The 27,822-nt window shown below is 48.7% G+C and overlaps 1 protein-coding gene and 1 long non-coding RNA gene across 50 annotated transcripts in view; both read left to right on the top strand.

Annotated features, from left to right (window-relative positions):
* Positions 1–27,822, top strand: part of KCNMA1 (potassium calcium-activated channel subfamily M alpha 1) — a 760,956-nt gene that overhangs the window by 33,928 nt on the left and 699,206 nt on the right.
* The window catches only part of LOC110256684, a 30,027-nt gene continuing 3,168 nt past the window's right edge, over positions 964–27,822 (top strand). Inside the window, exon 1 of the long non-coding RNA XR_002338555.1 lies at positions 964–26,210. This is a non-coding gene — a long non-coding RNA (uncharacterized LOC110256684). The remainder of the gene's footprint in view (positions 26,211–27,822) is intronic.

Raw genomic sequence — 27,822 nt, 5'->3', positions numbered from 1 at the left:
CTCCTGAGAACTCGGGCAACACCAATACCAGGGCCCGTTGCTTTATTTTTAGCCATATGAGGGGCCCCGAGGGCAACGGGGGGATGTGGGAAGCCTATTTTTTGCTCTGTCTTGCTAATGGAACCTCTAGCGTTTTTATGCCCGATTTGCTGGCTTCTGAAGTCTGTCAGGCCTGCAGCCCCATGCTGTCCTTTTCCTTCGACGCAGCTCAGAGGAACATGGATATTGGCGTCAGCTGTCACGTTCGCTGTCTCCTTCTAGGAGGAGGGTGGCTGGCTGTCTAGTTTCATCCTCTCCCCCATCCTGGGCTTGGGGAAAAGCAGCCAGCTGTTCTGCCAGATGAATGAATATTCCCAGAGGTGTTTCCTGGAACTGTTTGAGAATGTTCCCATGCGTGCCTTGCTTGCTTAGAACTCTTGAGTCCACGGGAGGGATGAGAAGGGGTTGCCTGGCAGGCGGTGCCTGCCGAGGGCTGGACGAGTGGAGGTCAGCTGCAGGATGCTGATCCCACAGCTATAGGGGTTCACAGAGTGCTGAGGAGATGGGGACCCGGTGCAACTCTAAAATGTGAGGCTGGGAAGCACTTCCTGGCTTGGTAAACTTATTTTTTTCCCTCTCCACCATCAACATAAAAACAAACCCAAACAGCAGCTTTATTGAAACATCGCTTTTATCCCATAAAGTTTACCCATTAAAATGATTTTTAGGAAGTTCCCATTGTGGCTTAATAGGTTAAGAACCTGACTAGTATCCATGAGGATGCGGGTTCGATCTCTGGCCTCACTCAGTGGATTAAGGATGTGGGCTCAGATGCGGCTCAGATCTGGCATCGCTGTGGCTGTGGCGTAGGCTGTCAGCTGCAGCGATGATTTGACCCCCAGCCTGGGAACTTCCATGTGCCACAGGTGTGGCCCTAAACAAACAAAAAAACCAGCAAAAAGAAAAAACAAACTTTTTTTTTTTTTTTTTTTTTTTTTTTTAGTATGTTTACAGAGTTATGCAACCATCGCCACTGTGTAATTCCAAACCATTTTTATCACTCCTAAAAGAAACCCCTGGGCACTCAGTCCCCATTACCTGCATTTGCCCAGCCTGGCAGCCACCAGACTGCTTTTGGTCCCTATGATTTGCCTGTTCTGGCCATTTCACATGAGTGGGGTCGTGTAGTGTGTGACCTCTCTGACCTCCATGTCATGCTCCAAGAATGAGCCTCTGTCCATTTCTCTGTGCACGTCTGCCTACCACAGACACAAGAGTCATCAGAACCTGGAAAGTTCCTATCACAGGGCATTTTTCTCTCCTAATCCAGGCTGTAGTGCCCTGGTGGTGATGGGAGATGCCATCAGATTTTGCTGTAAGCGTTGGTGGGTTTCACGTGCCTCTCTAGTTGGAGTCAATTCACAAGGCCACTCCTCGGTGTGGTGAAATGTATCAAGGATGGTCCCAGTCTCTCAGAGCTCCTTAGCATGGTATCGTTTTGGTGAAAAGCAGTGTTAGCTTTGGAAATAAAGGAACAAGGGCTGGGCATCTCCTATTCCTTGTGCAGAATTCAGCACTGCCTGGACATCAACATTAGTCTTGTCTGTGCCATGTGCTTTGGTTCTTGGTCCAAATAATTTGCCACAATCCTTGACCAGCTTGGTTTTGGCCATGTCCATGAGGGCCGAGGGGATTCCTTGAGGTCCATATGGTTGCTGGTTGAGCCACTAGCAAATAAAGTGGCCTTGATACTTAGCATGGTCTGTGGGGAGGGGAGGCACCATGGTGATGACCTTTGACAATAAATAGACCTTTGGAACTAGACTGTGGCCTCCAGATGCAGGAGCGGCTTCATCCTGGGGCTGGTGGGAATGAGCTACCAATAGATACTTTGGTTCCTGGATTATGAAGCAGGTGCAATTGTGTACTCCAAGGGTTTAAAGGTTATAGGATCCAAGTTTAAGGTGATGGCATTATTTGTGCTTGATTGACCCAGTCACAGGGAACTGTTTCCTCATCCATGTCACCAGACAGTTATGGAGTGTATATCACCTACCAGTCAACAGCACATATTTGACTTTGGCCATAGGTTTAATTGTAGCTGCTTTGATGAAATTTGGGAGAGGGTCCTTTCTTTTCACCCGTGTAGCCTTGGTTGGGAAGCAGATCATGATGGTCGTGGTGTCGGGGGATGGGAACATGTTGGTGTAGCCGTGGGACCCTTCACATGTGGCTTGGTGACCCTCGCTGTCATGTCCTTGCCTCTCAGAGGTGTGAAGCTCAGGTGAGATCCCGTTTCTGGATGTATTTTGGAACGGCGGGGAGGGCTGGCCACAAAATCCACAGGGTCAGACCCTCCTGTGCATGAAGGGCCAGGACGAAGTCTCTCCTTTGCCTGGCAAGTAAGAAAATTGCCTTTGCTCAGCGGGAGGGACCTTTAACCATCTCAGTTTGGGAAGAGTCATTAAGTGCCCATTAGGTGGCTGTCACTGTGTTAGGCAGCTTAACAAGAGGTTTTCTGCCCTGTAGCGGGAGTCAGGCAGAGTGACGGAGTGGACGGGGTGTAGGGACCAGAACATAGGCCCTTGGTGCATACTTTGGTTCTTGGTCTAAACCTAGAACAAGGGGTGTGTGTGTGTGTGGGGGTGTGTGTGTGTGTGTGTGTGGGTGTGGGTGTGTGTGGGTGTGTGTATCGTAGTAACTTCTTTCTGTATCCTAATGCCTAAGAGGGCGTTTGTCAGGACCAAGTGAGGAAATGTGCATAAAGTACTTGGCAATGCTCCATAAATCCTACCAACTGTGCCTCCTTTTCCTTTTGATTCATCTGTTACTCTCACTTCACAGGTGGGGAGACCCTGGGCCACTCTTCATGTCATGTAACAATGCCATGAGGGCCTTGTCCCCTCTGTCCACATACCTCTGGGAGTGGGGAGCTTACTACACCCCCTGCCCCCCAGGTGTCGTGTTCCACTTTGGAATAGCTGTACATGACTCTTGGAATATGTCCAGGTGGATGGTGAGGCCCGCTTCCCAAAAAGTACAGGCGTGGGGTGATTTTTCATGCCGTGGAGATGGGCTGGCTGTCCACTTGGCCTTGGCCTAATATCCCCTTCATACAGATGAAGGAAGGCCCATGGCATTTTAAGGACTGGTAAGCCTTTGGGATGGAGGTGGAGGAGCTTAGCTTAGGGAGTCATAGGGTCAAGGATAGAAGGCGGCCATCAGGAGAGCCCAGGAGCTGAGGTAGGATGTCATCATGCCCAGGGTCACAGGCCTTGTTGCACCTGACCGTGAAAGTCATCGTTGGGTTGGGTTGGGTGTCCAGGGCTATACAGTCCTCTGTTAAAACACACTAAGTAGGACACTACCATGTGATGATCTCTTTATTTGCTGAAAAAGCCTTTGGTATAATCCACTTTGCACTTCAGGAGTAAACATCTCTAACTCGGCACAGAGGGGAGCTTTCTTAATTTGGTGACTTAATTCATAGAATCTCTAGCCAGTGTTGTTATTCTTAATAGATGAGCATGGGATACATTCCCCTTAAGTTAAGAATAAGACAGGGATGCCCCTGTTACCTCTCTTGTTCAGCATTGAACTGTAGTTCCAAACCGGTGCAGTAAGACGAGAGAATGAAGAGAGAGACATGAGCAATGGACAGGAGGAGATGGCAGGGTCATTGTTTGCTGGTGATCTGACCGTCTGGCTAGAGGAAATCCTAGATTCTGAATCTATAACATGTGAGAAGCAATGGAGGAGGCCGAAGGTCAAGTACAAAAATGCATGGCTTTCTAATAGACCAATGACAGATAACTGCAAAACGAAGTTGAGAAAACCAGGGCTCTGTGTGGTGAGGGGTTTTGACATTGTCCACCTGGCATCCATGGTGGTGATTGTCCACTTGTATGTTTACAGTGTGATAAAGGACAGATATCTTTTTTCTTTTTTTCTTTTTCCACCACCCAAAGCATATGGAAGTTCCTGAACCAGGGATTGAATCCAAGCCTGAGCTGCGACCTCCACCACAGCTGTGGCCATGCCGGATCCTTTACCCACTGTCCCGGGCTGGGGAGCCAACCCGCACCGCTGAAAAGACAACACTGGATCTTTAACCTGCTGTGCCTCAGGGGGAGCTCCAAGGACAGATATCTTTATTTTGATTTTCACAGAGCAGGAAGCTTTGGCTCAGAGAGGTCAAAGTGACCTTGCTGAAGGTCACACTGTGCACGGGAGGCAGAAGTGGGACCAGGTCTCCAGGGTAGAACAGTGCTCCTTTCTCGTGGCTACTCTCCACTGCCCTCTTCAGACCTCACCGTCCCGACCAGGTGGTCTCGTCCTCTGTCACCCATCTCCAGTAGAGGCGAGCTGGTGGGAGCGATGGTTTGGAAGCACTTCTATCTGGGTTAGAATGTTCTTCTTTGCTTCCTTTATGAGCAACAGCTTGTCCTTTCTAATTCTCTTGTGTGTGAGATGCTGGGTGGGGTTAGCTTTCTTCTGAGGGTACCTGGCCTGAGCTGGGAGGAGGGAGGGGAGAGGCAAGGGTTGTTGGGTGTGCTCTGGTTCTCTCCCACCCCTTCCTCTTAGTCTGATTCACATTTTTGCCTCTTTATTTTGTTAAATGCCTCTTCAACAATTATAACAATAACGTACTTCACTGCAACTTGTGGAATAATAACACAGAAGAAAAGGTGGTCTTATTTCTTCTTTGACAGCTGTCTGCTGCCCCACACATCTCTCCTGCAGCTTCACCGAACCGGTGATGAGAGCCTCGTATAGATTTTCCCAGTCATTTCTCCAGGTACTAACAGGTTTTCCATTGGTTTAGTGGGAATCATGCTGGATGATGGAGATACTGCAGTGAGCAAGAGACAAAAATCCCTGCCTGGACAGTTCCTTTGTGGCTCAGTGGTAACGAACCCAACTAGAGTCCATGAGGTTGCAGGTTGGATCCCTGACCTTGCTCAGGGGGTTCAGGATCCAGCATTGCTGTGAGCTGTGGTGTACTTTGCAGACATGGCTTGGATCTGGTGCTGCTGTGGCTGTGGCATAGGCCAGCAGCTGCAGCTCCAATTTGACCTCTAGCCTGGGCATTTCTGTATGCAGTGGGTATGGCCCTAAAAAGATAAGGAAAAAAAAAAAAAATCCCTGCCCTCATGGAGCTTACCATCTAGAAGGTGGGAATATCTAATAGTGAAGTGTCTAAAGGCCCAGCCAATGACAAATTCTATGGAGAAAAAATAAAGCAGGAAAAAGTCCCCCACTCCTCTTTTGTCACTTGGGATGAGGGGGTCAGGCTAGAATTTACTGAGAAGGCAGTTTTTATAAGAGACCTAAAGGATGTGTAGGAGACTGGAAGATCTCTGGGGAGGAGCATCGAGGCTGAGGGTGAGTGCGAAGGCCCTGTGGTAGGATTGTGCTGTGTCAGTGGGAGCAGAGTTGTGACAGGAAGGAGGTAGGCAGTGAAGTTAAGGGGTGTTGGGGGGGTGGGGAGGAGAGGAATCAGGGGACAGAAAGATTGTGCAGGGCCTTATGTGCAAAAAGGGCATCTGATCACACTTTTCCCTCATAACTTGCTTTTCTTATTTAATAATGTCTCATAGACATCCCTCCAGGTCCACAGAATAAAGATCTCATTTTTAAAAACAATTGATGGCATTCCCGTCGTGGCTCAGTGGTTAACGAATCCGACTAGGAACCATAAGGTTGCGGGTTCGATCCCTGGCCTTGCTCAGTGGGTTAAGGATCCGGTGTTGCCGTGAGCTGTGGTGTAGGTTGAAGACGCGCTCGGATCCAGCATTGCTGTGGCTGTGGTGTAGGCCAGCGGCTACAGCTCCAATTAGACCCCTAGCCTGGGAACCTCCATATGCCACAGAACAACCCTAGAAAGGCAAAAAGACAAAAAAAGACAAAAAAAAAAAAAACTGTCAAATATTCATGTGCCATAATTGATTTAGCCAGTATCTTTAAAATTTTTTATTAATGTTAATTTTTTAAAATGTTATCTTATTTTTTATTGAGGTGTAGTTGATTGATGATATATTAGATTCAGGCGTACAACATAGTGATTCAAAACTTTTGTTGCTGATACTCCATTTAAATTTATTATAAATTGTTGGCTACATTCCCTGTGCTGTACAGTATATCCTTGTAGCTAATTTATTTTATACCCAGTATTTTGTAATTCCCCTCCCCCGTCTCGCCCTCCTCCTAATTTACCCCTCCCCCTCTTTTGTCCCTCCCCCCTTCCCTCTCCCTGCTGTTGGCAGTTCTCTTCTGATGAATTTTCAGGTTGTTTCTTTCCTGTTAGGGCGGTGCTGTAATATTCTTGTACATGTTGCTTTCCCTTCTGATACTTTTATCACTCTACATGTTGGAGTGTGGGATTTCTAGGTCAGGGGGCACATGTACATTTAACTTTAATAGATAGTGTTAGATTTCTCTCCATTCAGGTTGTGGCTGCCTTCTCCGACCGAACTGTGCCTAAGTCTCAGACGGCTGGCTTTGTATGCAAATCACTAAATAGCTAGGCTGAAAAGAGGAGAAATCACACCTACAAAAAAAGGACAGCTCCGGAATCCTTCCTCTGGTGGGAAGGTGTGTGGCCTTTTGGAGTGCGCTGCTGGGAACACTGTCATTTGCTCTTTTGGGGAGCTTGTATTTGATGGTTGTGACGTCAAGATACAAAGAAGATGGAAACACAGCTGTTGCTGTGTTGTTTGCATTATGGCTTATTTTCCACATCCTGAAAATAAGCACCAAAGTGAGGAGCAGCACGGACTGAGATTCACACCTTGTCAGATACCAGCCCACGTTCCCGTAGCGTCTTGAGGACAAGGCTTCATCCTCGTGTCCCATCTTGAGTGCTGGTAGAGCGGTGGTGGGCGTATGCTTGCTTGCCCCCCATCCCCTCCCCCATCCCCCTTGACGTTCTCACTGGGATCTGGGATCTTGTAATCTTTGAGGCCAACTTGTCATCTGGTTTATAGCCTTATGTACTTGGGTGATTTGTACTGTTGGACGTGTAGGCCTGTTTCCTTTCTATTGCAATTCAAACAAAGAATAATTCTGTGTATGTTTTTTTGGCACCTGTCTCAGGATACCTGTTGGGTAGGTTTCTGGAACCAGAACCTCTGAATCGAAAGGGATTTGCCACTTACGTGTTGATAGATGTTATGAAATTGACTTTCGTCTGAAGAGGGACAGTGTCCCCATCCACTGGCCCTGCAGGAGAGGCCCTTCTCCCCAAGCCATCTGCCGCACAGGGTCTTGTCACGTGTCTTGATTTTTGGCCCATCTGATGGGTCAGATGTTGTCTCTCACTGCTTTTTATTTTGTATCTTTATTTTGTATCTATGTCTCAGGAGTCAGGACAAACACCTTATCAGATGGCAAAGAACTCTTTGTTTCTTATTTGTCTTTTAGATGCTTTGCTCCTTTTTATTTTCCTGGTGGACTATTTTTATTTCCCCCCGGCCCCTTCCAGCATGGTGTGTCCACATTATAAGGACATTCGACACTGTGATTAGATAACTAGTCTGTCTAACTAGTTAGAGGTTGATCCACGTCACCTTTATTGCCGGGAGTGAAAATCTAGGCTTTGGAGAAAAGGAAGTATGTCTCAACAACAAAGTTGATCACGGTTGCATTTGGACAAGTGTGTTGTACTGACTGTTCCTGGAACGGCTTAAATTGCAGCCATAACAGAGAACTGTTGGACTCTGGTGTCCATCAGCCTGGCAACATCTTTTATACAGTCTCATTTTTATCCCATCACGGGTTTGAGGGAATATGAGGAAACTTGGCTGTTTGCTACTATAGTTTTTTTTCCTCCACTTGCTTGAATTTACAACTAACTCTGTTGCTGGGCTAGCGCCCTCCACTAGTCCAGATGGCGTGCTATGCAAACGATCCTCAATTTCAGTAACTTAACACAATCAAGGGCGTTTCCCACCTCCATGGCATTTATTGTTAACACGTACATGGGTGTTCCTGGTGGGGCAGCCCTCCAAAAGCATCTGGTCACAGATCCAGGCTCCTTCCGCCTGTGGCTGTCCTGTTCTAGGCCACCTCTGGGTCCCCAGCTGCCAGAGGGGACAACAGAGAAGAGGATGGTGAGAGGGAAGGTCTCATGGACCAGATGCTCTGCCCGCACTCCACTGGCCAGAACTCAGTCTTGTCTCCCGACTAACTGGAGGGAGGCTGGACAGTGGAGGCCAGCGCCTGTCCCACCCAGGTGGTTGATCCTGACTCCAGGTGCCTGGTGTGCCCTGATATCTGGGCGCCACGTAGACTTGTAAGTTTCCTAAGTGTCTTCTCAGGTGTGATCACACTCTGTTCTTAGATGGCTGTGCAAAGGAGAGGTAAGGTGAATGTTTTTAACCCCTATTTGGAACCAAGGAGGTAGGCCCAGGGAGGTAAATATCCTATGCAGGGTGAGGCACTTAGGTTTGGACGGGTGCGGAGAGAGTGGGCTCGAGGACAAAGCTTCCATCTGCCTGGCCCTTTCTGACATGACATAGAGCATCATCCATTCCAGGCAGGCCTGGGCCAGCCTCTGTGCATAGGAGAACGGGCCTTGGGGTAAGAAGACAGTGGAGGCTGGCCTGGTGCATCCTCCACCCTGGTGTGTGGCAAGAAGGCAAGGTGTCTTTTCCCCTCTGAACATACCAGCCACACAGTGAGGGGGACAGCACTGCTGCTGGTGAGAAGGCTTGGCCAGAACTGCAGTGAACCCGGCACCAGCATGGGAGCCGTCCCTCACCTTGGCCCATCGCCCCTTTCTCCCTGTTGGCCTGGGATGGTATCACGGAAATTGGGGCTTTCTTCTTCTCACTCCCGTTTCCCTTTATTTAATTATTTTGAAACATCTGCTGCTGCAGTGAGATCAGCATGTGAGCCGTGATATCTCGTCTGTTCTATTTCGAGCAGCAGGGAACCAAATGTGGGATGGTGCTGTCACCTCCTCTCTGGGTAAGGACTGTGTCTCCAAGAACCCACTGGGCCGACTGAGCCAAGTGGCTTTGGGCACACTCGGGATATTTTCTTCTCCAGGGTGGATGCCTGGGTTTCTTTGTAGGGTGAGTGCCTTGAACCAACCTGGTCAAAGCTTGTGGGGAAGCCTGACAGAATCCTAAGTGGATGCATGGATGGTCAAGGTTGCAAAGACAGCACCAAGCTGCAGAAGGAAGACAAGGCAGGGCTCAGAGGGACATGTGAGTCCATCTTGAGGCTTAATTAATTATGCGTATAAGGCTGGACCAACTGCTGCAACAAGTAAGTGCAGGGCTTGACACTGTCACTCCTAGTTGAATGGCCATTGAACTTGATGTTCTCATCTGTGCCAAAGAAATAATAGCTTCCTCATCGTTCTCATCACTCTCTGGGTTCCTATGAGGATCACGCGGGATAATGTGTATAAAAGTGCTTTGTAAATGGAAAAGCATGCTGCAATATAAGGTATTATATTAATAGTAACAACTGTCGTTTCTGATCCCGATGATTCATTTGGGGTCGGAGCTCTCAGCGCTGCTACCGTTACTGCCCCACGTCGTGCTTCAAAGCTGCAATTACCATGTGCAGTTTCATTTGATACTTAATGATCATGGAATGTTAGTGCTGGAAAGAATCTTGGAGGTGAACTAATCCAGCCTAGTCACTTGGTATGTGGTGAGACACCCATGGAGAGGGGAGGCTGGATCTGAGGTTCCCTGGGGCCTGAGACTTTAGCCCTTCAGTGCTCCAGAGTGGGCTGTTTGACTTTTTGGATTAGGATGCCCTGTGCTTTCTGAAAAGTCTAGAGACCAGGAAGTTTGGGTGGGACACTTACCCTTAGTCATTAGGTGGAGTTGCCACTCTGACTCACGTCTGCTTGCTCACGCCGACCCCACTCGGAGCTCCACTGCTTGAGGTTCTGGGCAGATTTGGACAGTGCTCAGGGGTAGGTCAGATGTTCAGAGGGTTGGGCATAGGGTCCAGGAAAGAAGGGAGTGGGAACTGAAGTGTGCGGCCAACAAGGAAAGGAGACCAGAGCAATTTCAGAACAAAGCAGGCCGAGCTACCTCTATTTCTGACCTCGGTCCTTGTCAGACCCACCCTCCTTGGACTCTCTTGATCTGTCCAAGACGCCAGCCACCAGGACACTCTCAGAAGGTACAGCTAGAGGACAGGGGGGGGGCCCCTTCTGTAGAGAAGACTGAGGGAACCAGAGATGCTTTAAGATTCAGAGGGCAGTCAGGCTTACTCTAGATAGAAGAGTAAGGACCACTGGGAGGACGTTCTGGCAAAACTGACTCTGGCCTTCTGTTCACTTTTCATTCATGCTGTGATTGAACCCTTTACTGCCTCCAGGTCTTGCTTATGTGTCCCCTTATAGATGAGGCCTAGGAACCCCTCTATTTCAACATGCGCTTGCACCCCCCACACTTTGACTACTCTGTCTGAACTGGATTCACCATCCTAAACATACTGAAGAATTGCTCGTTAGCATGGAGAGTGTCTGTCTACCCTCCACCCAACTTCCCCTGACATTCACATCTGAATAACCATACAGTGGAGCAAAGCTGGAGCCCAAGCATTGAACATTGGTGTGAAGCTGCTCCCTAAACCATAGCGCTCTGTTGAAGGTCACTGGTTTTTCTACTCACGCCTTTTTCCTTTGCAGAGTCTAATCCAGGATCCCACCTGTCACATCTCCTTAGTCTCCTCCAACCTGTGACAAGACTTTGTCTTTCGTGACTTAGACATTGGGAAGAGCCCTGCTTGGTTATTCGGGTAGAACGTCCCCCAATTTGGGTTTGTCTGGTGTTTTCTTATGTTTAATATATCATGATTTTATTTACTCTTTATTGGGTCTCTCCCTGAACTGGATGGTCAGCTCCCCCTGAATAAGCTTTCTGGTCACTGATGTACCCCAGCCCCCAGTGGAGCTCCTGGCCCATGTGTTTCGTTGATACTTGCTGAGTGACGGAGGAGGTGGTGAACTCCCCAGCATCAGCTGAGCATCTGACCGGGAGTGAGAGAAACCCAGTGCAGCTGGGTGCTGGCAGAGCCTTGGTGGGCGAATGGGTTGGCTGGGCCTTGAGGCCTCTTTCAGCATTCAGATTCTGTGATTTATAATCTGATGGTGATGTGTGGGTTCAAGTTCACTGAATTCCACAGGTGTGAGCTGGCCATGTGCTGGCTGTGGAACCCTGTGTTGGGCACCTAGGATCCACACCCTAAAGTGAATTTATATGCCTTGTGGGCCAAGGACCCAGGGAAATGCATGAGAGGGGCCCTTGGTGATGCTGCAGGCAGCTGGTGGTCTAGAGCCTGGACTTTACGTCAGTGGTTCCCAAGGTCCAGCCTGCTTCAGAATCACCCAGAAGACTCTGTTAAAACTCAAATGGCTGGGTCTCACCCCCAGAGGTTTTAGTTTGCTTGGTCTTGGGGGGGGGCCTGAGAACTTGCATTTCTGACAGGTCCCCAGGTGATGCTATTGTTGCTGGTCCAGGGAAACCCCCGCTTTGAGAACCACTGCTCTAGATGTTCAGAGGATAAATAGATCACTGCCAACGAGCAGGAACCAGGAAGGCTTCATGGAGGAGGAGGTCAGGTTTGAGTGGGTGGGATTTATACCTGTGAGAGTGGGGCTTGAGTCACACATAGCTGCCACATGCAGTCTGCAGGTGCCTTTTGTCTGCCTTTGCCCTGTTGGCCTCTGGCCTCATCGTGGCCTTGCCTGGCCTTCTCGGTACCATGAGCAGTCTTGGCCGGGGCAGTCTAAGCCCCCAGAAGGGGAGTCTGACTAAGCCTTTGACAAGAGTTGACCTTGGCTGGCTTGGATGGAGTCACTCTGAGGCCTGGACACAGCCCGTATTGCACAGGCTGTCTGGATGTGTTTATTTGCCTGGGCCGTGCCCGCTGCCTCCTGGCACTGTTGGAGGTGTTGCTGTTGGGCTCCAAGGCTCTATTTCTGTTTTCCCGTCTGGCACCAGCTCAGCGGAGGCAGATGAGGTGTGTGGCCACCCTTGCTTTCTTCCTGGCTCCATGTTCTTCTTGAGGCTGGTACTTGATCAGGTAGAACATTTTAATCTCACTAGATTTTCTGTTCTGGAAGCAGACGGCTTCTTTCTGGGGGAAGAGAGATGCTGAAGGAGGAAGAAAGCTTTTAGGGAGGCAAATAATTAAATTATGTTTGGATTTAACACACAGTGATGGTAAGAATGTTTACATACACGTGTGTGTGTGGGGGGGGTTGTTTGTTTGTCTTTTGTCTTTTCTAGGGCTGCAGCCGTGACATATGGAGGTTCCCAGGCTAGGGGTCTAATCAGAGCTATCGCCTCTGGCCTACATCAGAGCCACAGCAACGCCAGATCTGAGCCGTGTCTGTGATCTACACCACAGCTCACGGCAACGCTGGATCCTTAACCCATCGAGCGAGGCCAGGGATGGAACCCGAAACCTCATGGTTCCTCAGTCAGATTTGTTTCTGCTGTGCCACAACGGGAACTACAACATGTGTGTGTTTGAAGTTCCAGAATCACTTAGGGATTTTAATTCCTTTAAGTGACATTCAGAAATTGATGTTAGAGGTGACAGCAAGCATCAGGAAGCTTGGGAGAGGCCATATCGCTTGTGCAGTCGGAGCCCGCTGGGCAGGAAGGCGGTGTGTCATCCAAATCACAGAACCACAGTTGGGACAAGAGGAACCTCAGGGTGCTTCTGGTCCTACCCCATCGTTTTAATCAGGACCTCACAAGGCTAATGCCGCTCAAATGTTACCTCCTCAACTATCCCTGGGCAGACCAAACAGCTCCCTCTTTCCTCTGTGCACCAAAGTTGCTTTATAACAGACCTCTCTTGTGAGTAGTCATGTGTGGGATCAGGGATCAGCAAGTGACAGCCTGCAAGTCCACTGCCTGTTTTGGTCAGTAAAGTTTTATTGAAACACAGGTGTGCCCATTTGTTCCTTGACACTGTAGTGGCAGAGGTGAGTAGTTGCTGCAGAGACTCAGTAGCTTGCACAGCCCAAAGCAGACTATCTGGCCCTTTATAGAGAACGTTTGCCAGCTCTGACACTAGAAAGTGAAGGCAGGACTGGAGTTTCATTGACCTTGGGGTCTTCCATGCCTCGCTCATGGTAGACACTCAATGAATATATGTTGACTGGGCTTGAAAGGCAGTGGATCCCTTTGTCAAAGGCTGAGTGTGCAGTGCTGGAGACACCACCAGGCTGTCCTGGCTTCCCAAGCTTTCACTCTGTCGGACCAGTCTGTGCCCCAGTTTTTTCTCTGTGGAAAAAAGATAATATTGTTTTCCTTGCTGAGTTCATCAATTTATAGTGAGTATAGAGCAGGATATAGAAATCTTACTAGAACCATGGGTCTTGCCCCTGGTCTCTCTGACGAGTCTGCCCTCGCTCAGCACTGGATTTCTCTTTCTTAAAGTCTTGCTCCCCTGGTACCACCGTCTCAGCAGCTCCCTTTGCTTATAGGCTAAAGGACGCACTGGGCCTTTCATTCATGACCCTCCTTATTTTGGCCCTGACCTACCTGCCTGTCTTGATCTGTCATTCCTCCAGTGCTGTCTGGTGCATGTTGATTGCACCTTTGCTTGAGACCCTGTCCCCCTCTTCCTGCTTCTCTGCTCTCTGCTCTTGCAGGTCCCCCTTGTGCTGGCCCTGCTGGCATCCTTGACCTGGACCAGCATGAATGACTCTCATTTGCTACCTGGTGGAGTATCTTTCATTGCCATTTTTTAATCCTTGTGGACGATTGTTAAAAAAACAGAAGCCCATACCCCACACCCATGGAGGTCAATCTCTAAGGGTGGGATCCAGGCCTCTGTTTTTAATGAGCTCCTAGTATGATTATGATGGTGACCACAGTCTGAGGACCACTGAGTGAACAGTGAGTACTTTCCAGTAGCATTTATCTCGTTGTTGGGATCTTTGTTGTCTCTTCAAGGAAGCTGGAAACATCTTGAGGGCAGAGCTGGGTCTTATTTTTTTCAGAGCAGTATATTTATAGGAAGATTGGAGCTGGGAGATTTGTTCATGAGATTATCTCCTGCATCAGGCCCTCTGTCAGGGAGACGCTCTGTAAATGTTTGCTTGTTGATCGATACAAGGTATGAAAGTGCTCGGGAAAGCAAAACAGGCTCTGCAGCGCGGAGATTAGCTTTGAGAGCAGGCCTGATGTATGCCTTCTACTGGTTCTGCAAAAGACGACCTCAGAGCCCTGGATGCTTGGTGGCCCAGATGCAGAAACTCAGCCCCCTGAGAACGCTCACCCAGCAGAATCCCGTCTGTCTCCCTAGCTCTGTCTTGGCTTTGATCTCCCCTGGTTGATGTGGAAAGGCTCCTTTTCCCCCTCCCCTTTGACTTAGCCTTATAATGCAAAGCCATAGAAATGCATGCTGCAGGGGAGAAGTTTGGACACCTAGGAATGTAGAAGAGGGTTTAGCTTGTGTAATGAGTTTTCTTTCTCATTTAAAATGCTCAGAGAGAAGTGCAGATGTTTCATCTCTGCTCAGCGAGTTCCACCACCTGTTTACACAAGCCTGTCCTCTGCAGCCTCAGAAAGGGCTTCTTGCCTTCTTCAGAGTGTGACGGCACAACCTTGGCACTGGCTTTCCAAGCAGACACAGTGTTCAGGCCTCATGCCTCCTTTCCACTTATGTGGCAGGAGGGTGATAGTTCAGAACAAATAATTTCAGACAATGCTTTGTTTAGAACCATTGCGTGAGGCTGTTTAGAACACGAACATGCCATCACACTCTGAAAAGATAGTGGTGCAGAGGCCACCCATCGGGGTTGTAAACCTGGTCCCTGTCAGGGCTCTCTTTCACTGGAGTAAACAATTCCTTTTCTTTTCTTTTCTTTTCTTTTTTAATGGCTGCAGCCTCAGCATGTGGAAGTTCCTGGGCCAGGGATTGAATCTGAGCTGCAGCTGTGACCTGTGCCACAGCTGCGGCAACGCTGGATCCTTAACCCACTGCACCTGGCTGGGGATCCATCTCACGCCTTCCCAGCAACCCAAGCTGCTGAAGTTGGATTATCAACCCACTGCACCTCAGTGGACCTCCTGGAGTAGATAATTCTTAGTCTGCGGAAAGAGATAAAACAATGAAAGCCAGTAAAAGGAAAACAGAACCAGGAGTCAACAGTTAACCAGAGGGCCGATTTAGGAGAATTCTCTGTATTTCCTTAGACTTTTACAGCCATCTAAGCATATATGTGAACCTTGGCTTTGGCCAGTAAGTGTTCCAATGGCATGTGAATAAAAACTTCTTTCTCCTGTTGTTTCACTATCAGCGTGTTTTATGTGGGGAAAAATGTATGTTCTAGAACTTGCTCCCCTCCTCACTTACGATCTCACTGCATTAATATTAAGCTTCATTATTCCCATTTATTATATTAGAGGCTTATTGCTTAATTAAAAAAACTGAGTTGTATTTGAACTTTAATTGGACTATTAGCTTTTTTTTTTTTTTTTTTTTGGTCTTTTTGCCTTTTCTAGGGCCATTTCCCGCAGCATATGGAGGTTCCCAGGCTTGGGGTCTAATCGGAGCTGTAGCTGCCGGCCAGAGCCACAGCCACAGCAACGCAGGATCCTTAACCCACTGAGCAAGGCCAGAGATCGAACCCGAAACCTCATGGTTCCTAGTCAGATTCATTAACCACTGCACCACGATGGCAGCAACTCCATGGACTATTAGCTTTTTAATAAGTTACATTTAGGAGTTCTCCTGTGGCTCAGCAGGTTAAGGATCAGGCATTGTCACTGCAGTGGTTTAGGTCACTGCTGTGGTGTAGGTTCGATCCCTGGCCTAGGAACTTCTGCATGCCAAGAATGCCACCAAAAAAAAAAAAAAAAAAAAAAAAAGAGAGAGAGAGAGAAAATAAACAATACCATTTACTGTCTACTGGTGAGGGCTCAAACCGTTTAATTTATTACTGCATCTGTTTGTCCATTGAAAGGAACAAAAAACTGACCCAGCAGAGACTGAACTTGGTGGCTATGCTCTTCTGAGTGTGGGTGGGGGGATGGCCCCGTGGGATCCAAGGTATGTTTCATGGGGAGCACAGGAAGAGACCATCAAACATGGGACACTACAGTCTGTGTCTAAATGCTAGAATCGGTTTTCCTCCATGGTCCCTGGAACCGGCAGCATGGGTGGGAATAGCTTAGCGACCACGTGGTCCTGTGTTGCAGCGAAAGCAGGTCTGGCATGGATTTTCTCCGGTGATGCCTGTGAACCGGCTGGTGAAGACTTCCAAGTGGAGAACATTACATACTGATTCAGAGAAATGTTGCATATGAAAATTAGGGCCCTTTCCTATATGGAGGGGGCAGAAAGTGTGTGTTGATAAACAGTGTGTTTGATGTGGATGACACTTGGTTTCCTGGTGATAATAAAGTGTGCTTGGTCAAATTGGCTTCTGTTTTTGATAAAAATGAGCTTCCAAAAGGCCATTCTGGCTCATGCGCCATGGGAAAGAGGTTTCAGCAAGGAGTTTCTGTGTGTTTCCCCACAGCACTAGCACTGCTCTGGTCATTCCGTCCCTGGGGGCTTGGCACTGAAGAATGAAAGCGTGAGTGAACTCAGTCTTTGTCCTCAAGGAGCATGTGGTCTGACGGGACATCCAGGACAGCTGCTTAGAAGGGTGGGACTAAAGGTGGTGGGGACCTCTGGTCTTGGAGCCAAAGACCTCAGAAAACAGGGCAGGAAAACCATTCATCTGGGGACTCACGAACATGTGAGCCGACTTACGTAGGTGGCATCTGAGCTCATCCCTGAAGAATACATATTTTATAAACAGAGATGGAAGAGGTAGAGGGTACAAGAAAAGTGATGATGTGCAGAGCATGTTCAAGGCAGGTTAATGAATGTTTTTGGAGAGCCTGGTCTGTGCATGGAGCTCCATTTGAGTGAAAGGAATGAGGTTGGAGCTTGATACAGCACCAGGCAGCATTCCCAGTACTAGTCTTCACTCCTTACAAAATTATGGCAAATGATAAACCTTGTTTTTAATTGCGTTACTTTATTTGATCAGGACAACAACCCGATGAAGTAAGAATCATTATTGTTCTCAAGTTACAGAAGAGGAAACCGAGATGCTTGCAGTGAAGTGACTTGCTTAGATTTACACAGCAGGTGTGTCAGACTCTGGAGCTTGTGTTTGTCGCTGGGCCTACGTGCTGCCACTTCTCACCCTGAGGTGCAGTGGTTCACCTGTCTGCTCATCTCTCCAGTAGGGTGTGAGCAGCTTGTGAGCAGGGATGTGGCTTAGTCCTCTTGGTCCCCCTGTCATCGAGCAAACTGTCCCGCATGTGGTCTGAGGTCGGTAAATATAGGCTGAGTCCAAATATGTGCTATGGAGATTGGAAGGAGGGAGTGAGCACATCTTCTGGGTTTAGAGGGACAGCTCAGGGAAGGTTAGGGAGGGCACTTCTGGGTGAGAGAAGAACACAAGATGGCTGGAGTGGGTCCGAGCGAGGGCTGTGCAGGGAATGAAGGATGCCACCATCCCTTGGGCACGAGCGTGGGATGTGGATAGGGATCTGGAGGTGATGCTGAGGAGATAGGTGTGGCCAGTGGTCACGGATCCTTAACCCACTGAGAGAGGCCATGAATCCTCATGGGTACTAGTTAGGTTTGTTACCACTGAGCCATGATGGGAACTCCTACCAACATTTATTGAGCAACTTAAGTGTACCACATTCTGTAGCTAGAGAGGCAAATAAGGATTGCTCACAGACTAATGCTCTCATCTGTATGTTGCGTTGTTGGTGTCCATTGCTGGGGGAAGACTCACGGGGTGATGGGGACCCAGGCCAGCCCTTGGCATTCAGGGGCTATGCAAGGACCAGCCCATGGACTGACAGTGATTCTCTGATCCCGAGTTGCTGACTGGTATGGTACCAAAGATCTGCTCTCTGGGTGTTTGCAACTGAGCTAAGCAACTGAAAAATCCAGTTTTTTGGTAAAGGTAAAGGAAGATAAAGCATGACAGACAGAAGAGGAAACAGGTTAATCATCCTATAAATCAAACCCCTGCCATCTGTGTCATTTGTGAATGTGACCTAACTTTTCAGAAATGGAAAATTTGGGAGTTCCCATTGTGGCTCAGCAGGTTAAGAACCAGACATAGTCTCCATGGGGATGCTGTTTGATCCCTGGCCTTGCTCAATGGGTTAAGGATCTGGTGTTGCCACATGCTGCATGTAGGTCACAGATGTGGCTCGGATCTGGTGTTGCTGTGGCTGGGGAGTAGATTGGCAGCTGCAGCTCTGCTTCGACCCCTAGCCTGAGAACTTCCATATGCTGCAGGAAATGGAATGGAAAAAAGAAATGGAAAATTCCTTCTAAATCTTCATAGGATTACACCTCTTCAATGTCTCCTACCTGGGCATGGTCAGGAGTGAGGTCTGGAGACCAGGCGTTTAGGAGGTAGGCTTGGATGTATTGGCCTTTCCTGTTCAGCCAGTGCTGAGGCTGAGCTTTGAAGGTAGGTGTTAGGATGGGCCGTCTCTGAGAGGACCCCAGAGAATAAAGAGGCAACACCACTTTCTTTCGCACAGAGTCAAGAAGGTTACCCTAAAACTCAGGACTCACCTTGACCCTGCTCTGCCTGTGTGAAAAGTTGTCATTGATCAGAGAATGGTGGACCAGTTTCCCTCAGAGATGGGCTTTTGTCATGAAGCTGATTATTATTGTTGTATTACTCAGAGTTCAGCTCTTAGAAAATTAGAGCAAGTGGGCTCCAAGGCCAAACCTTTGCTAATCATTTCTTTTTGGGATTAGACTCTCTAGGTGTTAACCAGTCCCCAGGGAACCTGCCTTCTGCACTGGCATCCCTGTGTGAGGAATGGTACCCACCCAGGCTCTGTTAAGCCTGAGTTTGCCAGGATCTGGATTCCAGGGGCCATTTGTGTCCCCATTCATCTTTCTGTGAGACTTGGCCAGTGATACACTGACCTGATTTCTGATGATCTTCAGCTGCTCAGAGTGGAATCCGTTGTGGTCAGGCAAGGATGGAGCTGACAGGAAGAAACCCAGCCTGGGCATCCAGGGAGCAGAAGTAAAGGGTCAGGACCAAGGAGGAGTGGGCAGAACCATGAAGGCCAGGCTCTGAGTGGTCCTAGGTCCGCACACACGGCCCTGCTCATGAGTCTGGCACAGAGATGCCTATTAACCATGACAGTCCTGGAGCCATATTGGAAGCCAAAGGAAGGTTGGAGGCCCACCCTGCTGCTGACTGGAGCAGAGGATACTGGAGATGCTGGAATTATCTGACCTTGTGAGAATCAACTTTGTCCTGAAAATTGGCAGATGGGGCTGGTGGCCAGGCCTGGGTGCAGACAAAACACACAAAGTGGGGTCTCCCAGGTTGGCTGCTTGCCCCATGCTTTGGGGCCATGCCTAAAGCTAAGTAGTCACAGCTCTGTTAAATGAAGTCGGCTGAACGTCTTGTCTTAGCCAGATGGAACCGAACACCTGGGTGTCTGCCAAGACCTCACCTGCTCAGGTCAAGAAGCTCCCCCCAACCCCCCAAGGGGCATGGCTCTGTGAGATGCCCCCATGGGTGTCCTGATGGGGGTAGGCGCTTCCTTGCATTTGGTCGAGAGAGGGCAGTTCTGCTTGTTGGTCCTCAGGATTCCAGATAGGAGCGATTCAGGGTATGGCAAAGCAAAGGCTGCTTTCTGGTGTGTTTGCATTACTTCCAGTTTCTAAATTTCAGCTTGAAGATAATGATATTAATACTCACCACTAGCAAATGTTAGGCTCTTATTCCCTGTATATTTACACGTTTATGCTTCCTAACAACTTGTGTGGCGGACCTGGTCGGTTGTTTTGGCAGAGAAAGGAAGAGGAGGAAGCTGAAGTACCAGGAGGCAAAGTGACTTGCTAAGGACAATCGGTTAGTGAGTGTCCAGGCCAGGATTCACCCCCAGGCCCACTAGCTCCAGAGCTGAACCCCAGCTCAATGTCACCAATGGTGTCAACCACCTTGAGGATGGGGCTGGGTTGACACCTGTTGATTTTGCTGGTGAAATTGCCAACCTTCTCAACCCTTGAAAAGTCTGAGAAGTGCAACCTTATCCCAAGGGCATGTCTTCTAGTTTGCTGAATTTTTAAGAGGAGGTTGTACTTTCTCTTTTACAACAGGCTTTCTTGCCTGGATGTGGGAGACGGTGAGGGCTCGTAGAACTGGTCTCTCTCCCAAACCCTCCTGAGACTCAGATGCTCTGCCATGTTCCCCTTTCACCTGTCAAGCGGTGTGTGTCTCTGTAGCCAGAGCCAGAGAGCAGGGCCAGACTGGACAGGGCAGGTGGTTGTTCTGAGGCCACTCCCCAGGTGGCCCCCATGCAGCCTTCCCAGTCACCAGCCCAAGGTCACTGTGGAGATGGCCATGTGAGGAGGGAAGGAGAAAGTAGGGGAGGAGGTGATGTGGGCTCAGGGCTGACTGGCCCAGGCCGCCAAGCCTTCGTCCTGCTTGGTTTAAAAGTCTAGACTTGGGTGTCACATGGATCCTGGTGTCCATCTTGGCTTTGCCTTTTAGAAGCCTGGGATCAAGTAGATCCTTCACAAATGTAGTTTCTAACTGTGTCGTGGTCAGGCAGGCAGATGTTAGGGTCCGATGCCTGGGGTCACTAGTGAGCCATGTCGCCTGAGACACTTGCCTCTCAGCAGGACCAGCTGTATAACTTGCAAGGGCCAGTGCAAAGTGAAAATGCAAGCCCCTTGTTCAAAAACTAAGAATTTTAAAATGGTGACTTAAACCAAGTGTAGGGCCTTTCTGAGTGCAGGGACTATGCAGATGGTACTCAGGTTTCTTCATCTATAAAAGGGGATCATTGTATATTCCTCACAGGTTGTTGTGAGGTTTAAAAAAGATAATAGAGGAGTTCCCATTGTGGCACAGCAGTAATGAATCTGACTAGTAACCATGAGGTTGCGGGTTCGATCCCTGGCCTCGCTTAGTGGGTTAAGGATCCAGTGTTGCTGCGAGCTGTGGTGTGGGTCACAGGTTTGGCTTGGATCCCGAGTTGCTGTGGCTCTGGTGTAGGCCGGCAGCTACAGCTCTAATTTGACCCCTAGCCTGGGAACCTCCATATGCTGCAGGTATGGTCCTAAAAGAAAAAAAAAAAAGATAATAGAGCATGAAAAACATTAGGCTGCAGGTAAAGGGCTGGGTAGGTGTTAGTGTACTTTAATCTGTGCAGTATCAGAAATGCACAGCCTCTTTTTGAGCCATTGGCAAAGGACTGTGGACAGAGAAGGGAGCCTTAGTAATGACACCTGAAAATTATGAGAAATTTGAATTTTAGTGTCTATGAAGTTTTATTGGAGCAGAGCCATGCACACTCATTTCTGTAGCTTCTATGGCAGAGTTGAGTAATCGCATATATGGTTACAAAAAAGTTTGCTGACCTCTAAGCTGTAGAATAAAATTAGGCTTCTGGGCATGGCAGCTAAGGCCCCTATCCCCGTCGTCAGCCTGCCTCCCTGCCCCCTTCACTTCTTCTCCCTTTATGCTCTTAAGAACCCACAACTGCTTCAAGGTCCCCTGCACAGTTTTCACCTCCGTGCTGATCCCTTCTCTTTATCTTTTTCCTTTCCTTGGCTGGACATCACTGACCCAACCCTGCAGAAATCACCTCCTCCAGGAGGCCTTGCCAACCTATGTCTCTGGTTTAGAAGCTCTCCTCTCTGGGACTTAACTGTTTCAATAGGAAAAATACAGAGAAGCTCAACAGCTTGGGGGCAGGGAGCTCAGCACAAGGGAAGCAGGGCCTGGGGCGGCAGTGGCTCACCCAGTCAGCAGATGTGGATGGGGTGGCTGGGACTCACCACGCACTCTGGATGTGGAGACGCAGACTCACAGACATGGGTTCTGTCCCCAGGGGCTTCCATTCCAGCGGAGGAGGCAATGAACACGTGCACGAACACACATATGAAAAAGAGTGTCCAGCCCTCGTTAGTGCTCTGCTAAAGGGGTAGGATTGGTGAAGGGGAGGGGTGGGTGATCTGGATGAAGAGGCCAGGAGGGCCTCCAGGAGGTGGCATCTAAGTCCTGAATGAGGCAGAGCTCGGCAGAGCCAGACGCTCTGGAGCAAGAAGGGAAGAGAAGTTCTCTTCTAATGCTATCTCTGCATTTGTGCTCTTCAGCCGCAGGAGATGGGGAGAGGGAACAGGTGCTTCTTCCCAGAAGCCCTGAAAGTCACACCAGGCTCTCAAGTCAGGGCCCTCCCTTGTGGCCGGGCTGCACCTTCCTTTAGGCCCCTCTCTAGAGCCTCCTGGCATTTATTTCAGCCACAGCACTTAAGCAGCAGCCCCTTCTGAGATCCGTGAAATGGCTGGAGGGACTTCAGCTGCAGATTTGGTACCTCTCCATTTTGAGAGGCCAAACTGAAACCCAGAGAAGTCGGGTCCCTTGGTTACTGGGCTCATCAAGGGGCAGAGCCAGGACCAGAATCCTGGTCTCCTGACTCCCAGAGATCCCTCATCTTTTGACTTTGCTGGGAGATACCAGGAGAAACCAGTCCTCAGGATTGAGATAAGGCCAGTAGAGGCCATTGGGAAACCTTTGGGTCCACACACCACCCAAGAGAAAGGCCCTCTGGCCAAGACGGGCTTCTTCCTTGAAGAGGGTCCTCCTGTGTATCACCGTGCTCTTTCCAGAGGAGGCCAGAGGCACTGTCCGGAGCTGCTGGCCCCTCATCCCACCAGTTTAATTTAGCTCCAGTCCTTCTGGAGGCTGTGCTAATTATAGCCCACTGGCCATGCTGGGAGCTATAAATAGGGTGGGAAGCACCTGTTTGGTTATTAGTAGGCATTTATCAAGGTACCTACAAAGGATTTGGCCTTTAGGGTGTGCCTCCGGTGGGCATAGAAAGCACCTAGAAACCTTGAACTTCCCTCTTCATTAATAGGTTAGAGAAAGCCAGCCTGAATGGTGGAGGGCAGGGTCAAGAGCATGATTTGGGAAATAGGCTGTGAAAGTTCAAATCTTGGCTTTCACAACTGTGAGACCTTGCAAACGCTACTCAAACTCTCTGTCCTTCAGTTTTTCTTCTTTATAAATCAAGGTCTCAGTAATATGTATATAATGAGGATGTTATACTATTAAGTGAGTGTATACGTAATATATTAAATGTATGCAGATTCATATAAGCATAGAATCATCATAACACATTCTATTATATAATTATATATTTATATGTAAATAATCTGCCTATAATGGATATATTATGTGTGTGTGTGTATATATATATTTCTTATACCTGGTATCTTAGGTGTAAGAAAATTATTTATTGTTTATTATTGTATGAAATGGCATGAGGGCAGTCCGTACACCATCTGCCCAGGAGTGACGGTCTTTTGTGGAAACCTTGATCTTGGACGAGCACTGAGCCTAGGGCCCTCCCAGCCTTTGTTGACACAGTGCTGTGTGGCAGTTGAGTGGAGGTTAAATTTCACTTCTGATACGTCCCATCTATAATTCATCTGTGATTCTCCATTCTTTATCAGTAAAGGGGGCACCAGAATAAGGAGCATTTCATGTGGCTTTGGCAGGCTTCAATGAGCTAATGCCTGTAGAGCGCTTAACACAGTCTCTATTAACGGAATTAGTCATTGTTAATACTCCTCTTCTCGGATGACTTTGGCTATGAGGCAGCATCTCCAGGCTAATGTAGTTATGTCCCCTGGGGAATGGGGCTGGTGCCTTAGTGGGCAGAGGGCAGCCGTCCCGAGACGCCCCAGCCTGAAGCTGGGAGGCCAGTTGTCTTCCTTGGCTGGCCTCTGGTCCAGCTGTTAGCACCCTCCTTCTGGGCCCCAGGGTTCCTTCTCTTAACAATGCTGTTTGCTTCCTGTGTCTCTGTCCTTGTGTCCCAGCTGAGTTCTGAGTGTCTAACCCTGGGCATAGCACTTAGTGGGCCTCCGGGAGGGAGGACAAGATACCTGGGAGCTTTCCCAGAGAGGAGCTATATTTGCTTTATCCTATGCCGCAAAGCAAGGAGGTCAGTGGGAGTGTCAAGGAGGCTGATCTCTGTTAGGGAAAGGGTGAGTTGCCTGTCCCTGAGCCTGCTTGAAGGGAGAGGCTTGGGCAGAACGCTGGCCTGGGAGTTAGGCATGCTAGTCCAGACCTGCAGCATGGGTGCCCGTTCAGACCTACTGAACTCCTGTCTGATTTTAGCAAGACGCCCTGCTGTGCACGTGGAAGTCGGAGGAGCCCTCTGTAGACCAGTGAGTGGTCCTTAAGCCAGGCATCACTCTTCCCAATCCCCAACTGAGAAAACTCAGGCTATTATGGGCTTTGAGCCTTGGTTTTCAAAGTTCTGCTTCTCTCCCTGGGTCACCGGGCAGCACTGATATTTTCCTGGACCAGCAGCATCGTCCTCACCTGTTAGAAATGGAAATCCTCAGGCCCCGCCCCAGAGCCAGGGAATGAGAACCTCTGGGATGGAACCAGGGTGCCGGGTTAACCAACCCTTTAGGCTGCTTGGAAGCCCTAACTAGATTGATAGCCGGGAATACTGGCTGTCAGCCCCGACTACACTCTGGAATCACTTGGGAAGATAAACCAAGGAAATGCCTAGGTCATGAAGAGCATTGTGACAGGGTGTGACAAGGATGTTGGGAAAGTCAGAGACACAGTGATTCTCCTGTGCAGCCAGGATTGAGACCAGTTCTTTAGGCCCATGGGATGAGCCTCAGTTTTCTCTGCTGTAAATTGGGTAGAATCGGGTAGACTAACCTGTTTGCCTGGGACAAACAGGGAAGCTGAAAGGGCCAGGGACCTGGAAAAGCACATGGGAGACAGGCTTCCGTCTGTCAGGAAGGGTGCACCTGGGATTCCGGTGCTGAGCGAGGCTGGATTGGGTGCCCACTCATGGCTTCAGGGGTAGAAGAGTAACGTGGTGCCTGGCTGATCCAAGTACTAAGTGCTATAAAGAGGGTACCCTGCTTGCTGCAGTATCTCTGCTTGGGGAGTGAGATTGCTGGTTAATTGGGAGCCCAGTGCAAGCTGCCCACTGGCTGCCCCCAGTGCCTAATCCTGGAGCTCGCTTTTGGTGGAGTCCTTTGCACAGTTTTGGGGAGACGATGGGCTGCTCCATCCCAGGTTCCCTTGGATTAGAATGGTGGGGCTGTTGGGGAACTGGGCCCCCTTGCTCTGAGCATTGGTGGTGGCAAGAATGAGGTTTAGAGAAATATTTACCCAAAGTAATCCCTCTGCTATGCCACTGCCCGTCTCCCAGGAAGCTGGGTAACAAACACAGAGTTCTGGTCTAATTTATGAAGGGAATGAGCTGGGTCTTCTAAGGTCTGGGACGAGGCAGGGAAAAGGGTGGTGGTTATTGGCCCTGAAGTGGCCAGCATCTCAGGCTCATGAGAAAATAGCCCTTAGTTCCAACTACAAAAGTTGCATGTATACCACACACTGCATTCAAAAGCGTCCTGAAACACCAGACGTGGGATTCGATCATAATCTAATGTTAAAACCGGGGTTCATGACGCTCCCATGTGCTTGGAGGGGCTGCTCTAAGGGGTACCTTGTGTGATCTTCAGTGACCCCCCCCCATGAGCCATGTATCATGATCCCTCCTGTTTAACATGAGCAGTTGCTTCTCAGGGGTCTGTGAGGGTCAACCTTTGCATCTCATGATGGGAAAACCAAGACCCAGAGGTTAGGTCTGTACCCAGGGGTCATAGTGTGAAAGCTGCCGAGACCAAATTAGAAGCCAGGTCCTAATCGTTAACGCACATTTTGAAAAACAAAGGGTTTTTAGCAAAACCCCTTGATTCCCAGTTGGGAATGACTTAAGACAGAGTGCCTGGATTATATAACACCGGAAAGATAATTCACAGGGCATTTGTTCTGAAAAGTTTGACAGGAAATCATCTAACAGCATATGCTTAGGCTTCCAGGAGAGCTGTTCTCTGGCTCTCTCTGCCTCACTTGCATCATCAGGGCCTGCTTCACCTCCATGGCACTCACCTGACTGGCCTTCCTATGTGCTTGACCCAGGCCCAGCTAATAATTGTTCTAACTTTAGCTACCATGGTACTTTATCAAAGGGGTGTGGCTCTCACTGGTTTCCCTGGTAACTGATGAGCCAACCTGATGTCAGTTCCCCATATAAGGGGCAGTTCTCCCCGTCCGTGGGAGTGAAGACTGCCGCCATGTTCTGTCTCCACCCTTTGTCGCAGGTGTTGCGCTGCGCCCTTGCTTCAGACGTGTAAGCTTCCCTATTCACGAAACCGTTGATGTCTCTGTCGCTGACTCTGGGGTCTTTAGTCTTAAAGCTGGACAAGTACAGACCTTGCAGACCTGCAGCAGTTTGGGGAGCGCCACGATGTTGGGAAATACAGGGTGGGGAATGGAAAGTTTTGGAGGCTGTCCATTGGCATGTGGGGCCCAAAAGTTGTGGGGGTAACCTAGGGGTGGCTGTCCACTGACACGTGGGGCCCAAAAGTTGGAGGAGAAATCCTCTGGTGGCTGCCTTGATGAATGGGGGCCACCAAGAGATCTGGAGAACAGTGGCCCTTGATGGCTCTGCTATTGTGTCCAGGTGAACCTAAGTTGGTTAAGCGAACTTGCTAGAAGGAATTGGTATTTCTCTTCTTGCGCCTTTGAGATGTAAATGATTCACCTGGGCTCTAAAATCATTTGTGATCTCTAAGAATGGAGGGAAAAAAGGGAGGCCTTTTAAAACTCTAGGAATAATCAGGTTTTGCAAATGTCTATTTATAATCTCCAGATTTCACTAATCTGAAGCTAAACTAAATGAAATGAATTCTGTGACTATCTGGTCGTTTCAAATGATAAAATAGTACAACATTAATTGTTGGGTGGGTCTGAGTTTACCTACCTTTGCCCTCAAAGGAGAAGACGACTGAAGTGCGAGTTTTTCAACAGGACATGCTGGTGTGACAAACATTTCACAGTTACCGGCTCCTGGGTTTTTGCCAGAGATTAAGGTTTCTAATCAGCCATAATTCCAAGGTGTTGGGTTTTTTTTTTTTTTTTTTTTTTTTAAATGACTTGTGGTCAGGTGTTGATGCTTTGAAGACTTTTGTTATTTATGGATAGTTACTGTTGTACTCTGATGCTTTTGCAAAAGTGCTTCATCTTGAATAAGATTGTTAAGACGGACTTTTTGATAAATACAGATCTCTGATAAATTTCAGGTTTTACTGCTAAACAGGGTAAGAAATTAAAGACTCTTAATGGAAAATGTGATGGCCTCCTAAAAAGTTAACCAAAGGATTGGTTACTGAATAAACTGGTGAATGTGCTTATAGCTTTTATGTTTTTTTTTCCTGGAATATTACCGGTTTTGATCTCTGTTTTCTAGATTTAAGGAAGGCTTTCCCCTTAAGTTAGTTAAGATTTACATAATTGGGTAAATGACACCTGTGGGTAGAATTGAAACACTTTTTTCTCTCTGCCTGGTCCCGGCAGAAATTGGAAACTCCTGGGTTCCAAACAGCCTCATCAAGTGAATAGGAAAGACTGTCTCCTGGCCTGTGCAGGAATCTTGATATTTTGGGGGAGCCTCAAATCCATTGAGGCAGAGTCTGATGGCAGGCCTTTGGAATGGCTTTTCCTGCCTTGAGTGGCCCTTTGGGAATGTAGCCTGGCCTCCTCCTGAGGCATTCCACCACAGCTGGTTTGGAGGAGACTCTGATCAATTGACCAGACTTAATTTACAGACAAATTAGTCTTGATTTGGCTGTGTTTGGTGAAGAGGAGGGTACTTGGTAGAAAAAGCCTGTGTTTCAGTGGACATTAAATTCTAGGTTTGCTACTTGAGGGCTGTATTCATGAAAGTTCCTATGCTGGCCATA

This window comes from Sus scrofa, chromosome 14 (genome assembly GCF_000003025.6).
Source record: "Sus scrofa isolate TJ Tabasco breed Duroc chromosome 14, Sscrofa11.1, whole genome shotgun sequence".
Taxonomy (NCBI): domain Eukaryota; kingdom Metazoa; phylum Chordata; class Mammalia; order Artiodactyla; family Suidae; genus Sus; species Sus scrofa.
The sequence above is the reverse complement of the archived record's forward strand: the minus strand, read 5'-3'. Positions and strand labels throughout refer to the sequence as shown.